The sequence below is a fragment of the Ursus americanus genome, chromosome 8 (assembly GCF_024610735.1).
Source record: "Ursus americanus isolate L20-20 chromosome 8, mUrsAme1.1.p, whole genome shotgun sequence".
NCBI lineage: Eukaryota > Metazoa > Chordata > Mammalia > Carnivora > Ursidae > Ursus > Ursus americanus.
Genome location: NC_142134.1, coordinates 37,524,212 through 37,539,855, shown reverse-complemented (window position 1 = coordinate 37,539,855; position 15,644 = coordinate 37,524,212). Strand labels below are relative to the sequence as shown.

General features: G+C 35.0%; 1 non-coding gene across 1 annotated transcript; it reads left to right on the top strand.

Annotated features, from left to right (window-relative positions):
- Positions 1-12,708: 12,708 nt before the first annotated feature.
- LOC123804117 (small nucleolar RNA SNORA62/SNORA6 family) lies at positions 12,709-12,861 on the top strand. Its single transcript, XR_006783081.2, has one exon. It is a non-coding gene; the product is annotated as a small nucleolar RNA SNORA62/SNORA6 family (small nucleolar RNA).
- Positions 12,862-15,644: the final 2,783 nt, after the last annotated feature.

The following is a 15,644-nucleotide window of genomic DNA, read 5'->3' as shown; positions in this document are numbered from 1 at the left end:
CTTGTTTATCTTTTTGATGAATCAGCTTTTAGTTTTGCTGATTCTTCCTATTGTTTTTTTGTTCTCCATTTATTTCTGTTCTGATTTTTATTATTTCCTCCCTTCTGCTTAATTTTGGGCTAGTTTGTTCCTTTTTTTGTTTGTTTGTTTTTTGGTTTCTTGAATGTAAAGTTAAGTTGTTTATCTGAGAGCTTTCTGATATTTTAATATATGTACTTATTGCTATAAACTTTCCCCTCAGAACTGCTTTTGCTGTATCAAAATTTGATATGTTGTATTCTCATTTTCACTTGTTTCAAGAAAATTTTTTGTCTCCCTTTTGACTTCTTTTTTGACCTATTGGTTGTTTAGAGTTTTTGTTTAATTTCCATGTATTTGAAGATCTACTTTCCTCTTGTTGATTTCTAATTTCATGACATTCAGTGAAGATAGTTGGTATGATTTCAGTCTTCTTAAATTTGTAAAGAGTGGTTTTGTGGCCTATCATATGATTTATCCTGGATAACATTCCATGTGTGCTTGAGAAAAATGCATACTCTGCTGCTTTCGGGATGGAATGTTGTATATATATCTGTTAAGTCCATTTGTTCTACAATGTGGTTCAATTCCAACATTTCCTTGTTGATTTTCTGTCTGAACAATCTATCCATTGCTGATAGGGGATATTGAAATCCTAATATTATTCTATTGTTGTAATGTTGTCTATGTCTCCATTAATATCTATTAGTATTTGCTTCATATATTTTGGTCAGATATTGGGAGTACATATATTTATGATTTCTATATCTTCTGGATGTATTGACCATTTATTTGAAGAAAAGATTCTTGGCAGCTGTACTCTCAGTTTCAAAGGGGAAAAAAAGCCTACTTTATAGGTATTATAAGAATCTAATAGAAACAGAAAGAAGAAAGGGAATATCTATGCAGAGATGCGGGCAATAGTAAGCAGTAAAGGAGAATAAGACAGAGTTACATCAAATCGGGTACTTACAGCATCCAACCTCATTAGCTGGGGAAGCCCCATGGAGACAACCAGGCTGGAGTACTGATGGGGAGGTCTGTGTAGAGCATTCCGCACTCAGGTGAGACTTCCAACAGACCATCCCCATAAGGGCCATATTTATAGGGCAAATGACAGGGTCTGAAGTTAAACATATGTTTGCCTATGTGCAGTTTGGAGCAAGCTGTATTTCTATGCTATCACGTCTTTACATAATGCAAGGAGCCTGGGCTAGGTGTGCTTGCCTAGCCTCCTGGATTCCATTCTGGAGGGCCAGCCAAGCCTGGGCCAGACAGGATGTAAGGCAAGATTGACAGCTCTTGGCATCCAGACCAAAAGGGCCAATTCTGACCTAGAGTCCAGCTAATGTCAACTAACAAGGCTCCCAAGGTCAGTTATGTAGCACAAGTCTCACAAACAACATTATTTAGCCTGCCCGCGTGCCATTCAGGTCGGGGTGGTCCATTGCAGAAAACTCCATCTATGCAATACACCACTTTATCATTATGTGATGACCTTCTTTGTCTCTCATTACCATTTTTGGCTTGAAGTCTATTTTATCTGATATAAGTATGGCTAACCCACTTTCTTTTGGTTAGCATATGGTCCTTTTCTTGTTGAGAGCAATGTATCTCCATTTACCTTTCTAGGTTCTGTCATTTCCCCTTTCCCTTTTATATTTTTGTCACAAATTACTCCTTTTTATGTTGTAAGTTTGTTACCAAATTATAATAGCTATAGTTATTTTTTATTTTTTTAATAGTTATTTATTTATTTTAAGAGAGAGTGTGTGTGCAGAGGGAGACAGAGAGAGGGAGAGAAGCAGACTCCCCACTGAGCACAGAGCCTGACACAGGGCTCAATCTCATGAGCCTGAGATCACGACCTGAACCTAAACCAAGATTTGGCGGCTTAAACTACTGAGCCACCCAGGAGCCCTGCTATATTTATTTTTAATGGCTTTTTCCTTCAACCTGTATGCTATAACTGGGTATTCAACATCCTATTCTAAAATACAGGTACAGTTTTCTAATTCTAGCTGCTTATCAGCTTATTCAAAGTTTCATGTACTTTTATCTTTTTGTTTCAGGTAGAAGAACTTCTTTCACCATAGCTTGTAATACAGGTTTAATTTTGATAAATGCCTTCAGCCTTAGATTGTCTGGAAAAGCTTTTATTTTTCCTTCCTATCTGAAAAAAATAACTTTGCTGGGTAGTATATTCTTGGCTGGCAATTTTTAATCTTTCAATACTTTGAAGGCAAGCTTCTACTCTCTCCTGGTCTGTAGGTTTCTGCTGAGAAATCTGCTGGTAGGTTATTTTCTTTTATTTTCCCTAGCTGCCTTTATGAGTCTTTCTTTATCATTGACTTTTGACAACTTCATTATAATGTGTCTTGGAGAATGTCTTCTTGCATGGTGATAGTATGGTGATCTATTAGCTTCACAGACTTTTATGTCTAGTTCTTTCCCTAGGTTTGGGAAGTTCTCAGTATTATCTCTTTAAATAAACCTCTCTGCCCCCTTCTCTTTCTTGTCTCCTTCTGGGATACCCATTATTCTTATGTTGGTTCTCCTAATGGAGTCTGATAGCTCTCAAAGAGATTCTTCACATTTTTAAATCTTAGTAATCGCTTCTCTTCCATCTCAATAATTTCTAGATTCTTATCTTTCAGATAACTAATTTTCTCTTCCAACTGATCTGCTCTATCTCCAGTGCTTTCTAATGCATATTTCATCTCATTTATTGAGTTCTTCAGAATGTCTGTTTAGGGCCCTTTTTAGGATTCAATCTCTTTCGTAAAGTACTCCTTCTATTCATTAATTTTATTCCTGAATTCATTGAAGCATCTCTCTGAGTATTCTTGTAACTCACTGAATTTCTTTCATAACACCTATTTGAATTCTCTGTCTGTCAGATTCCAATCTTCCATAACGTTGAGTTTGGTTGCTGTAGAATTGTCTCTAGTATTAAGTAATTTTTTATTTAATAATAGTTAAATAATTTCACTTCGACTCTTTCAGTAATTTTGGTTATTTTGACTTATTATTACCTTCATCCCTCCTGAGAGAGGTCTAAACAAATGCATTGCAATGTGTTTAGGACAACTGAATCATCTATAAGGTATAGACATAACCCAGGAGAAGGAGGAATTGAATTGTTTGTAAAGAAAGTGAAGTCATACAACTTTCGTCAGAGGAACTATCTGAGATTAGAATATGTAGTTCTCCAGGACCAGATGTCAAAAATACCTGGACTATTTAGTGACATTTTAATTCCTTCTCTTTCTCTCATCTGTCTTTTACATTAATAAGCCAACGTTTTGTTTTTCCTGCTTTCCAAATATGTTCCCCTTTTATTATAATTGCCACGGCTTCCAGCCAGTCCTCCTCCTATTTCTGGTCTAAATAATAGTGACCGGCTCCTACTGTTATCCTTGGTATTAGCTTCTCTGTTCAGTATCCCATACCCCCATCTCAAAAAAGTTAATTTCTAAAACAAATGTTTAGTCATCCTACACCCTACTTAAAAAGGTAAAGGGGCACTCTATTATTCATTTCAGAAGCTCCACAATATTTGTATGGACCTCAAAACCCATCAAACATGATCTCAAATAAACTTCCAGCTTCTCTCAAGTAACAAATTCTGTCCCACCACATTTCCACTTACAATATACCCTTTGCTTCTTTCATTAACTCCTTTCCCACCCAGATTTCTGCTGCCCCCTGCCCCTGTGCATGCTTAACCTCAGCCAATATTGCCTCCATAATGCCTCCACCTTATCTAAGTGATGGCTTTAATTCTATCTCACTAGAAAAAATTCCTTCAGTACCACCATTCTTTTTCCATCCTGACAAAAGTAATAGTTTCTTTAATCTGCATTCCACCATCTTTCATAAAAACTTTATAAAATTTGCACACCTTCTCTCAGTTTTCACAATTGACATCTTCTTCATTATGTTATGAACTCCTTCATGATTATAATTATATTTACTTTCTGTCATATCTAAGATAAAATCTATCATATTCTTCTTTTATTATGTATACTTTTCTGACAATGCACTCTTTTTCTGTAATTCCACATTGCAAGTACACACACCTTTAAAAAAACTATTTTTCTCTGTAATGTATTCTTTCTTAACCAATTTAATCTAACCTCCCATTAGACAGATCATTCCTGAATATCCTTGAATAAGTTTCTGCTTAAATAGGATACAATTAGAATGAAGTTCACTTGGTACTTTTTTAAATTGGCATTTTTTTAAAGACAAGCAGAAATGCAATTTTAAATACTTCTACCGCACATAACATATACCTAATAGTTCCTTTTTTCTCAAAGCTAATATCCCTATCCTTCTCTAATAGGCAATTGAAAAAAAAAATGAAAAGAAATACAAAGTACTTGAGTTTTATAAGTGAGAAATAATGTTTCTGTGGATTTGGGGAGTGCTTTGCAAGTGCCTACTTTTATCTAGGGAATAATTTTAAAAGATAGAAGAGTTAAGTGCAATCATTTAGAAATGCTTGGTTTTAGTGTTTAGAAGAACTAAACTTACACATTTTCTGAAAATGACTTTTTTTTTATCAAACTTGAACTCATTTTATTTTCTCTTTTCAATATGTCAATAAGATAAAAGCTTATTTTTTCTCCCCTTTAGAAATGACTATTTTTACTGTGGATAACTGAAAGAAACGGCAGAATCATAGAAATTCAAATTTCCAATGTGGGAAGTCTTTTTATAAGGAATAACATCTGTTTGAGTTTTCTCTTTTTGGAAATTAAATATGAAAATGGTAATTATTTTAAAAAATTTCATGGATATTGCTGATGTATATTTTCATGATCTTTGTTTCCATAGTACCATAAAAGGAAAACAAAAATGTGTCCAACCTGCTGTGAACTTACTTGGATAGACTGGATAAGAGGATTTAGAAATAATCTAAGAGAAGGTGGGCAGTAGTGTCAAAAAAAATCAAGTAGTATGATATAAGAAAAATGTGAGTTCTATTTGTGTAGTCAGTGAGATATTTTTATTCTTAATAACAAAGCTCTATCTTTGAGATTAGCAAAATAATTGATTTTTCTTTGTCATAAAAATACTTAAAAATTTAAAATAGAAACATTGATATCTAAGTGACTTGTTTCCCATGGCAGCATCTTGAAAACAAGGTAAAAGGAAAAACTTTATTACCTACCCTTTCTATACCAGTTAATGTCACCAGAAATCTTGTTCATATTGATGTTTCCTTCTGGCTCAAAGTTTGCAGAAGGGGGGTTGCCTTGGTGGTTCAGTCAGTTAAGCGTCTGCCCTCGGCTCAGGTCCTGATCCCTGAGTCCCAGGATCCAGACCCTGCATCAGGCTCCCTGCTCAGCAGGGAGTCTGCTTCTCCCTCTGCCCCTTAAATTTGCAGGAGGAATTCCTGGATGTCTCAAGACCTGCCATCTTTTTCTCTATTATTTTGTGACTTCCTGGCTATTAAATAGATGGAATGCACCCATGACTCAATATATACTTGCAGGCTGGCACCCACACTGATCCCAAGGAGTCTGCAAATAAAGGGAAGTACATCTTTCTAGCTGCTCTGCCTTGATGGGATAACACAAGGCTCCAAGGCAAAAACAAAAGTAAAGAAATCTTTGTCCTCAAAAAAGAAATTGTTTAAAGATTTTATTCATTTATTTCTTTATTTGAGAGAGAGAGAGAGAGAGCAAGTGGGGGGAGGAGCAGAGGGAGAGGGACAAGCAGACCTCGTGCTGAGTTCATGGCCTGAGTGGAAATCAAGAGTCCTACGCTCAACCAACTGAGCCACCCAGGCTCATAACATGTTAAATAAAGCAGTAATAGTAGCAGCAATAACAATGAAAATGAACATTTATTGAGCACTTAAAGTAGAAAATGGACTAAGTTTTAGGTTTCAGAGCAGTTCAAATCATTCTCTTAGAAATTCCAGTGATACAATGGTTATTGTACTTATTCTTGATTACATTCCATTTTTCTTCAGAGGCAGACACCTGTCCTAAGGGAACAAGGCTTGACACTTGAGTGTCATAGTATCAGACCAAAGAAACAACATGTGAAATGCTGGAAGCCAGACAGTGAAAAGAGAGAAGGTGTCTGTTCAAAGAATAGAAAGTACTTCACTAGGACTAAAGCCTTGTAGGAGAAAGAAAAGGGTGACAGAAGAAACTAGAGCTAATCAGAAAACAAATCATGAAGAATCTTGTAAGACTTTTTAGACTTTATGCTCAGGAACAGTTGAAATCTTAAGTACAAAATACAGGCTCATATTTAAATTGTAGGAGACCGTTTTGGTTGCCATTTAGAAAATGCGAACGGCAGCTAGATTGTGGAAAGAGATCAATTATCATGTTGTTGTAGTTATCTAGGTGACAGTTAATGATGGTTTGATCTGAGGAAGAGTTTCTCAACCTCAGCACTACTGCTGTTTTGGACTGGAAAAGTCTGGACTGTAGGGGCTGTCCCGTGCCTTGTAGGACGTTCAGCAGCATCGGTGGCTACTACCGATTAGATGCTACAATCATTCCCACCCCCATTCTGATAACCAAAAATATCTCAAGTCTTTTTGTCAAATGTCCCCTGGGGCAAACACCTTCTTCCTCCTCTCCCCCCTCCCCTTGAGAACACTGAAGATATAAAGGAGGAGCACTGGAGTAATATGTAAAAGATATCATTAACAGTAAAATGATGACCTGTTGGATGGAAAGTTTGAGGGAAGGGAATAAGATATTTGAATCAGAACAAGAAAGTTCATCCACTACTGGGTGTTCACCCAAAGAAAATAAAAATGCTAATTTGAAAAGATGTACACACCCCTGTTTATTGCAATGTTATTTACAGTAGCTGAGATATGATAGAAACCCAAATGTCCATTAATAGATGAATGAATAAAGAAGGTGTGGTACACACACACACAGGAATTTACTTAACCATAAAAAAAGGATGAGATCTTGTCATTCACAGCAACATGGCTGGACCTAGAGGATATTATGCTAAGTGAAAAAAGTCAGACAGAAAAAGACAAATACATGTGGTCTCACTTATATGTGGAATCTAAAAAAAAACAACAACAACAAATAAATAAAAAAGTAAAATGCAGAAACAGACCTATAAATGCAAAGAACAAACTGATAGTTGCCAGAGAGGAAGAGGGTGGGAGAAATGGCAAAAATAGGTGAAGGGGATTAAGGGATACAGGCTTCTAACTGTGGAATGAATTAGTCAAGGGAATAAAAGGTACAGAATAGGGATTACAGTCAATAGTATTATAATAGCATACTACAGTAACAAATGGTAGCTACACTGGTGGTGAGCACAGTATAACGTGTAAACTTACTGAATCACTATGTTGTACAACTGAAACTAACGTAACATTGTCTGTCAACTATACTTCAATATAAATAAATAAATAATAAAATTTTTAAAAGAATAACTGTTTCACTTTCCACTGGGAATAAAGGGATTTTTAAATGGGGAATAGTGATATCATATTTACATACTTGAAAAACAGATGTGTAGATACACACACACACACACACACACACAGAGGCACATATACATGGGTTATGATGTTATTACAAAATTTCAGTGTGAAGTGAACAGGGTCTCAACTAATGACATGACAGTTGAAATAAAAGGAAACCCAATGGGAAATGTTTTGATGATCTACTGGGAGGATGAGTTAGACTTCTATCCTAGGCACTCCAGTCTTTCTGGTTTGGACAGTTAGATGTATTTTAACAGCATCAACTATTTTATAAAAGTAAGCAGCAGATTTGGAGAGCTAGAAATCAGAAAATGTATTACTATTAGCTACCCATCAATAACAATGTTCAGAAAGAATATAATTAGTTTCTTTTTGGGGTGTCTATGATTTTAGGAACATAATACTGAAAATAAAAGGACAAAATACTTTAAAATACTTTTATAAAAAGATGTGTTTCATTTTTCTATTATGGCACAATGCTTGTATTTGTCCAGGAAGGTTAAGTGAATATAAGCAACAAAAAGATAGCTGGACAGCTGGAGAGGAAGTAATTTGCAGAGTAGAGCAGAGTGAAAGCATATGATTATTCTTGAAAGAGTATTAGAAGAACCTATCCTCATGCTGTCATATAGGATGTTTCTGCTATAATAAAATACTGCTCTATCAAGTCCTATTAGGCATTTTAGCTTCATTTTTCCTACTTCTGATGGTAAATGTAGGATATTGTTTGTTAAAAACCTGCAATTTTTTTGCATGCCAATTCACTGTTTTCTCTATAAGCATAAAAAGAGAAACTAATGCTTAAAAAACTATTATTATTGTTCTTCTTATTAGGCTGGCAAAAAGCAAAGCAGCGTCTTTTATGGAGCATAAGAAAAATTTGAAGTTTTAACATTTTATTTTCAAAAGAAGTAATTTTGGCTAAGATTCTTTCATTTTTAAGGGATACTTTCATTTTAAGTCTGAAATTTTCAAACAATGGTTTGAATAAAATAAGGAATACTTGGAAATTATAAAATTCATTATTTAAACTTAGAGAATAAAATTTTAGCTTAAATTTTAGCAAGATTAGAATCTCTAATCTTGTGTTATTTCAATCTATTGTCACACTTCCAACAAAATATTTTTGGAATCAATATTTTATTCCTATATGTTTAAGAAATTAATGCTTAATATAAAATAGTCAAAAAAGATTATCCAGTATTAATTATGATTACCATTTGGTGTATAGGCTTTCTATCTATACTGATACATAAATATTTTTAAAACTATGATCAACATGTTTCGATGACTTTATATTTTTTTTCCAGTAGGGAGATTGAAATTATAATTTTGAATCAGTAAAGCTTATTCTATTTAAAAGACATGCCAAAATGTATTTAATCCCTTTCTTTAAGAGTGACATGTAGGGGGCACCTGGTTGGCTCAGTCGGTTAAACGTCTAACTCTTGAGTTTGGCTCAGACGAAGATCTCAGGGTTGTGAGATCCAGCTGCTGGGCATGGAGCCTGTTTAAGATTCTCTCTCTCCTTCTTCCTCTGCCCCTCCCTGCCCTCTGTCTCTCTGTAAAATAAAAAATAAAATAATAAAATAAATAAATAAAAATTTTTAAAAAGCGTGACATGAAGAAGTTGTATTCAATATTCAGATATTGTAGACAATGTCAATAAGATAATCTTGATATATAATTTATGGTTTATTTGTTCAAACCTTTATTGCATGTTTCTGGAAGGAAGTTCCTGGGTTAAAAGGCATTCCTACTTTGAATATATATATATATATATATATATATTTTTTTTTTTAATCTGGGAAAAGTGTGTTGATTTGCTTTTATACTGACTGTGAATGATTTTGTCCACTTTCTTACCTCTTTTACAACAGCAGCCTATTCCAGGTGTTTAGATTGTGGAAACAATGTAGATTAAGTCCTGAATCCATTATGAATAGCATGTACATTACGACCCACAGCCAGAAAACAAAATGAAACAAAACACTTCGCACTGAGAGATAAACTATAAATAATTGGATCACTCTGTTTAGTTGTAGCCTCTAAACTCATAAAACCCAGGCATTTTCCATAAATTTCTAGTTCTCTAATGAAAAAACTCTACCCTTGATTTTCACACAGCTCTTATTTGAAGAAAAAACTTTACCTTTGTGGATATGATGATGACAATGTGAGAAAATTAGTGTTTTGTTTTTGTTTTTGTTTTTTTTATCTTCAACAAGCTAACTATAAACTCAGTGTATTTGATAATTCTGCTGTACTTTAATTTTTTTTCAATAACTGTTTTCTTTTTAGTTTGATGACAAGTGCTTTTAATTTTTTTTATTTTTTTTTAAGATTTTATTTATTTATGAGAGAGAGAGAGAAAGAGAGAGAGAGGCAGAGCAGAGGGAGAGGGGTAAGAGACTCCATGCTGAATATGGAGCCTGAAAAGGGGCTCGATTCTGCCACCCTGAGATCATAACCTGAGCCAAAATCAGAATCAGACACTCAACTGACTAAGCTACCCAAGTGCCCCAATGACACATGCTTTTAAAGCTTGAACTTCTTTTCAAAAAAGATTTTTAAAGCAAACTTTTTTTATATATATATAAATGTTTTGGTCTCTGTATCTTTCTTTCACAGATGTTTGTCCATCTCGTAGGTTTAAAAAAAGTTTAAAGCAGGTTACATACTGAATTATTAGGCATTTCAACATCCTTTTATAGATCAATGCTTCATTTGTATTTCCTCTCTTGCAATGTCTTTTATATATCTCTATCTCTGTTCCTACTGAGTGTTTTTTTAACTGGTAACATTGGTTTCCTTACCTGAAAAATGTTGCTATTTGCCACATATGACACTGATTTTATTGTTTTGCTTTTTTTAAAAAATATTTTATTTATTTATTTGACAGGATAGAGACAGCCAGCGAGAGAGGGAACACAAGCAGGGGGAGTGGGAGAGGAAGAAGCAGGCTCATAGCGGAGGAGCCTGATGTGGGGCTCGATCCCATAACGCAGGGATCACGCCCTGAGCCGAAGGCAGACGCTTAACCGCTGTGCCACCCAGGCGCCCCTGTTTTGCTTTTTTTGCCAATCATTTAAAAATATTTTTGCAGTCAAATCCATCATCACATTTTCTTGCAATGTTTTGTGCTTTAAAAAGCCATTTAACCCCCCAAATTTGAAACATTTATCTATTTTCTAATATGTTTATGATCTTATTTTTAACATTTAAGTTATTTACTCATTTGGCTTTCAGCCTAAGGAGAACTGGTTTCAAGTACCAGCTTTGTCCATTACTCATTCAAGGTCTGGACAAGTTCAGTGTTTTTGGAGGCTCACTACCTCACTTTTAAAAGGATGTTGGTAGTTTCCAACCTCTAGGTGTTTATAGAGATTAATTAGATAATGCATCTATGTAGTTTAGCATACTTCCTGTTGATAGTATATAATAAATAATGAGGAAGAGGATTTATGGGTTCATACATAATACGAACGTACATAAGTATATGTAGATCATGTATGTACCCAAAAAGCCATAATTTACCAAAAACTTATTTAAATGTAGAAATTTAATTCGTTGGGCAGTCAAGACATACACATACTTGGAAGTAATTTCGTTACATTCAGTCCCGTTTGGAACAGAAAGGCAAATGAAGCAGTGCTCATGAACACTGGATATACAGAGAAACCTCCTGTGCATGAAAGCAACTCTGGACTTCGGAGTCTTAAGTCTTTGTTCTACTACCCTTTTTAATGGAATGATACGATAAATAATGAATGGTTAACAGTGATGGCAGATCAACAGGCAAAGATAAACACAAAAATGATACAAGACAGAGTGTTCCTGTTCAATTTCCTCCAAGTAGTTGCAGATTTAGATTGCTTCTGGGCATCCAGGCATCTGAGCTATCACCAGGAATATCTAAATTGCTTTCTCACAGGTTCTACAAAGCACTCTTTTTACTTTATCTACTCATTTTAGATGGCACCTCATTGAATTTCTCCTAGCCAATTTACTTTCTGCAAAGCTCACATTTCTCTTACAATAGAGAAATTTCTTTAGCTCTACTCTTTTAACTTTAGCTTAATAGCATGGGGGCTTTCGTTAAGTTTCACTGTCAGCAGAACAGCACAAATTTAACATTTACGTGATCCATTTCTACTAAATAGCAAAAGGAGAAAGTGTTATGCCAAGGGCAATGTGGGTATTAATTTTCTCTATGGTTTATACAATTACTTGAATGCATCCCCAAAGAAAACTAATATATTGATCAAACCTAATTAGCTTTAATTTACATAAAACCATAGCATGAGTTACTAGTATGCTTTAGAAAAAAAAAAAAGGTTTAAGTGAAAATAAGCCATGCGAATTTAGAATTCAGTCTCATCTGGCATACAAAATATCTAATGTACGAGCAATAGGAGACCAAAATTCTAATGTTATTATAGAAAAGTTATTTAATGACAAAAATAATATTAAATTCTAATTGTTTTTAAATTGCTGTTATATAATACGTTTTATATAAGTATCCATATTTAGTTTTTTCAACAAATGGAAAACTAGAAATAAAAAAAAAAAAATTCACCAATAATACCATCATCCAAAGATAAAGAGTAAGAGTAATACTCTGGTGATTCTTCTTCCAGACTTTCCTGTAGGGAAAAGTGTGCACACACACACACACACATGCAATGTTCATTCCACTTACTCAGTTTTATAATCTTTCTTTTTCATTTCACATGAACTTATTAAGATGTTTTCCCGTCATTTCTTCATGCAACAAATATTTACGTAACAAATATCATTTGCCACAACAATGCTACTTAGGTTGTAAACACAAATTTATAGAACTGTAATTGTTACTCCCTTGTGGAATTTTTATTCTGATTAAGCAGACAGATAATGAACAAGAACAATTGAAGAAATAACTAAAAATATATATTTCTGTGTATTTATGTGGGCATAATTACAAATAATTAAGGAAATTACGAATAAAAGATAATCACGAACTGAATGGAATAGCTACAAAAATAAGGTGGCTAAAGATGATATTTTACAGGTGACATTTGTGCTGGGCTTTGAAATATTAAGAAAGAGCAACCTGTATGCAGTGTCACGTAGGAGCAATCTAAGCAAAGGAAGCAAGCATGACAGTCCTACACAGCAAAAGCTTTATTTTGGGAAAGCTATAAAAAGATACCAATTCCACTGCACATGGTTAGAGCTTAGAGTTGAGGCCACTGGCTGGCCGATGACTCACAAGTGTAGGTAGGGCACCATGAGAGGGCCAAGTATTTCGCTAACATCACAAGGGGCTCCGGCCCAATGAGTGGAGTTTGATAGTAATTCTTGCTACAGTTCAAAGAAAGAAAGAAAGAAAGAAAGAAAGAAAGAAAGAAAGATGAAAGATACCAATTCCAGAGTCTACTGGGAAAGAAGACAGAAGAGGATGTAGTTAGAAATCAAGTCATTCAGGATTGTGTTGTTTGGTTTTCTAGTAAGATCGAAGCACATGAATTGAACTAACTTTTGACTCCTTTTGGCCAACAGAATGCAACAGACATGATACTGTGCCTATTCTAGCTCTAGGCCTTAAGAACTTTAGACTACTATTGTCACTCATGAATCCAGTTGTCATGTAAGAAGTCGAACTGCCTAAGAGCATGACACTGTGAGGAGGCCCTGGCAACCAGAGGCCATATGGAGGAAGACTGAAGCATCAGACATAAAAGTAAAGCTCTCTGCCATGTTCTAGCCCAGCTCAGTCACCAGCTGAATGCAGCTAATTGAAGAGCCCCCGCTAATAAGATTTAAAACATAACCACCCAGTCAATCCCTGCTCAAAGTCCTGACAAACCAGATTATAAAAAGTAATAAAATAATTGTTTTATGCCACTTAATCTGGGGATGGTTAGTTACACAGAAATAAAGGCAACAGTAAACCTGTACAGGCAGACCTCATTTTATTGCACTCCACTTTATCATGCTTTGCGGATATTGCACTTTTTTTTTTTTTTTTTTTTTTACTAATTGAAGGTTTGTAGCAATCTTGGATCAAACAAGTCTAAAGACATCATTTTTTTAACAGCATTTGCTCACTTTGTGTCTCCGTGTTGCATTTTGGTAATTTTCACAATATGTCAAGCTTTATTATTATTATTGTATTTGTTGTGGTGACCTGTAATCAGTGATTATGACTCCCTTAAAACTCAGATGATGGTTAGCATTTCTTAGCAATAAAGTATTTTTTTAGATTAGGGTATGTACATTTTTTAGACACAATGCTCTTGCACACTTGATAGATTACAGTATAGTGGAAACATAAATTTGCATGCAGTAGGAAATAAACAAAAATCAATTTGACTCACTTCATTGTGATGTTCTTTATTGCAGTGGTCTGGAACCAAACCCACAATATCTCCGAGGTATGCTTGCCTTATAATATAATGTTATATAACAGCATAAAAAAATTATATTCTACAGTGTTCTACACTGCACCATAATATAATTTCAGGTAGTGAGATTATTTGCTCATCTTTACTAAACAAATATGATCTATTTACATGTAAAATCATTTTATTTATTATGCATGGTTCTTTTATAATAATACAATTTTGCTCTTAGGAAATTTATATTAGCACAAAATACCTATTAGCAAAAGGGGTTTAAAAACATAGATGGCTTAACACCAAAATTAATTTTTCTACAAAATTTTTCTAAGGTTCTGTTAAATTTAGTGTAGCTAAACAGTGAGTTAAAGTGAGTAGCAATACAATTTAAATATATCCATTATTTGAGTTGACTTAGTTTTGCCAAAGAGACATGGCCTGTAGTTTTCTGTCAATAGCAATATGATTTTAAGTTCAGAACCTCTTACATATTCATATTTGCCTTTATGGTCTTTAGCAGTGAATGTCATTTTATGAACAAGTGTTAGGAAATATAATTGAAAAGATGTGACCGCCAGTTGACCTATGAGCTGGACCACAGCACTTGGAGGCTCCTCATCCCCTCCCCTGTCCTTGGACTGTGGTTCCCTTGTCTTGCCTGCTCCCAGAGGCTGCTCCAAGGATTTAGCTTTGAGATGGTGACGTGGTATTGAGAACAACTGCACAGTATAACCCAGCTAAGACTTCTTCATAAAATTGTAAGATTTAGCAGGCAGGAGAGGGGATCCATTGGTCTTGCTGCCTGGAAAGCCTCACTATATAAGTTTCATTTGCTTATTAAAACTGCCACCTACCAACCTAGAGTGGTCTACCTCTTCTTTGGTCTCTCCCTCCCCTCCATGTTGGGGGACAGTTTTAAATTACACCCAGGAAGTTCCTGAGAGTGTTGTGAACCAACAAGTGAAATAGCTAGAAATAACTTTTATTTTTTCTCTGCATATTTAGTATTAATTAATTTCCATTCATAACTCTATGTAATGTAGAGTTGTTTCAATGAGATTGCTAAAGTTAAATATAATTAATATGATGAAAATTCAGTGACAAGAGAATTCCATATGCTGACTGACAATGTGGTCTCCTAGTGACATAAATTGAACATGTGACACCACAGCTATGTGGCACCACAGCTATGTGGCAGACAAACTCTACATGACCCTCAATGACATCCACCTTCTGATGTTCATGCTTGTGTAATACCCTCTTACTGAGTGTAATTGGGTTCTATGACTTGCTCCTAACACATAGAATAGAGCAATGGATTCCTCTGCTATGATTAGGTCACATTTTATGACAAAAGCGATAGGATGTCACTCCTGTGATCATGTTATATGAATCTCCATCTCGCTAAATTTACTCTTGCTCTCTCCTGCCTCTGAAGAAGCAAGCAGACAGGTTGTGAACAGCCCATGGAGAGGCCTCCATGGCAAAGAACTGTAGGTCACCTATCGGAGCTCACAGCCTTCCTGCCACAAGGACATACGTTCTGACAACAACTGGAATGAGCTTGGTAGAGGATTCTTCTACAGGTGAGCCTCCAGATAAGAATACCACCACGATTGTGAGACCCTGAACAAAGAACACCACTAATTTGTGCCTGCACTCTGACCCATGGAAATGGAGAGAAAATAAACCTGATTTGTTTCAAGCACTAAGTTTCTGGTAATTTGCTATACAGCTACAGAAAACTACGCGTG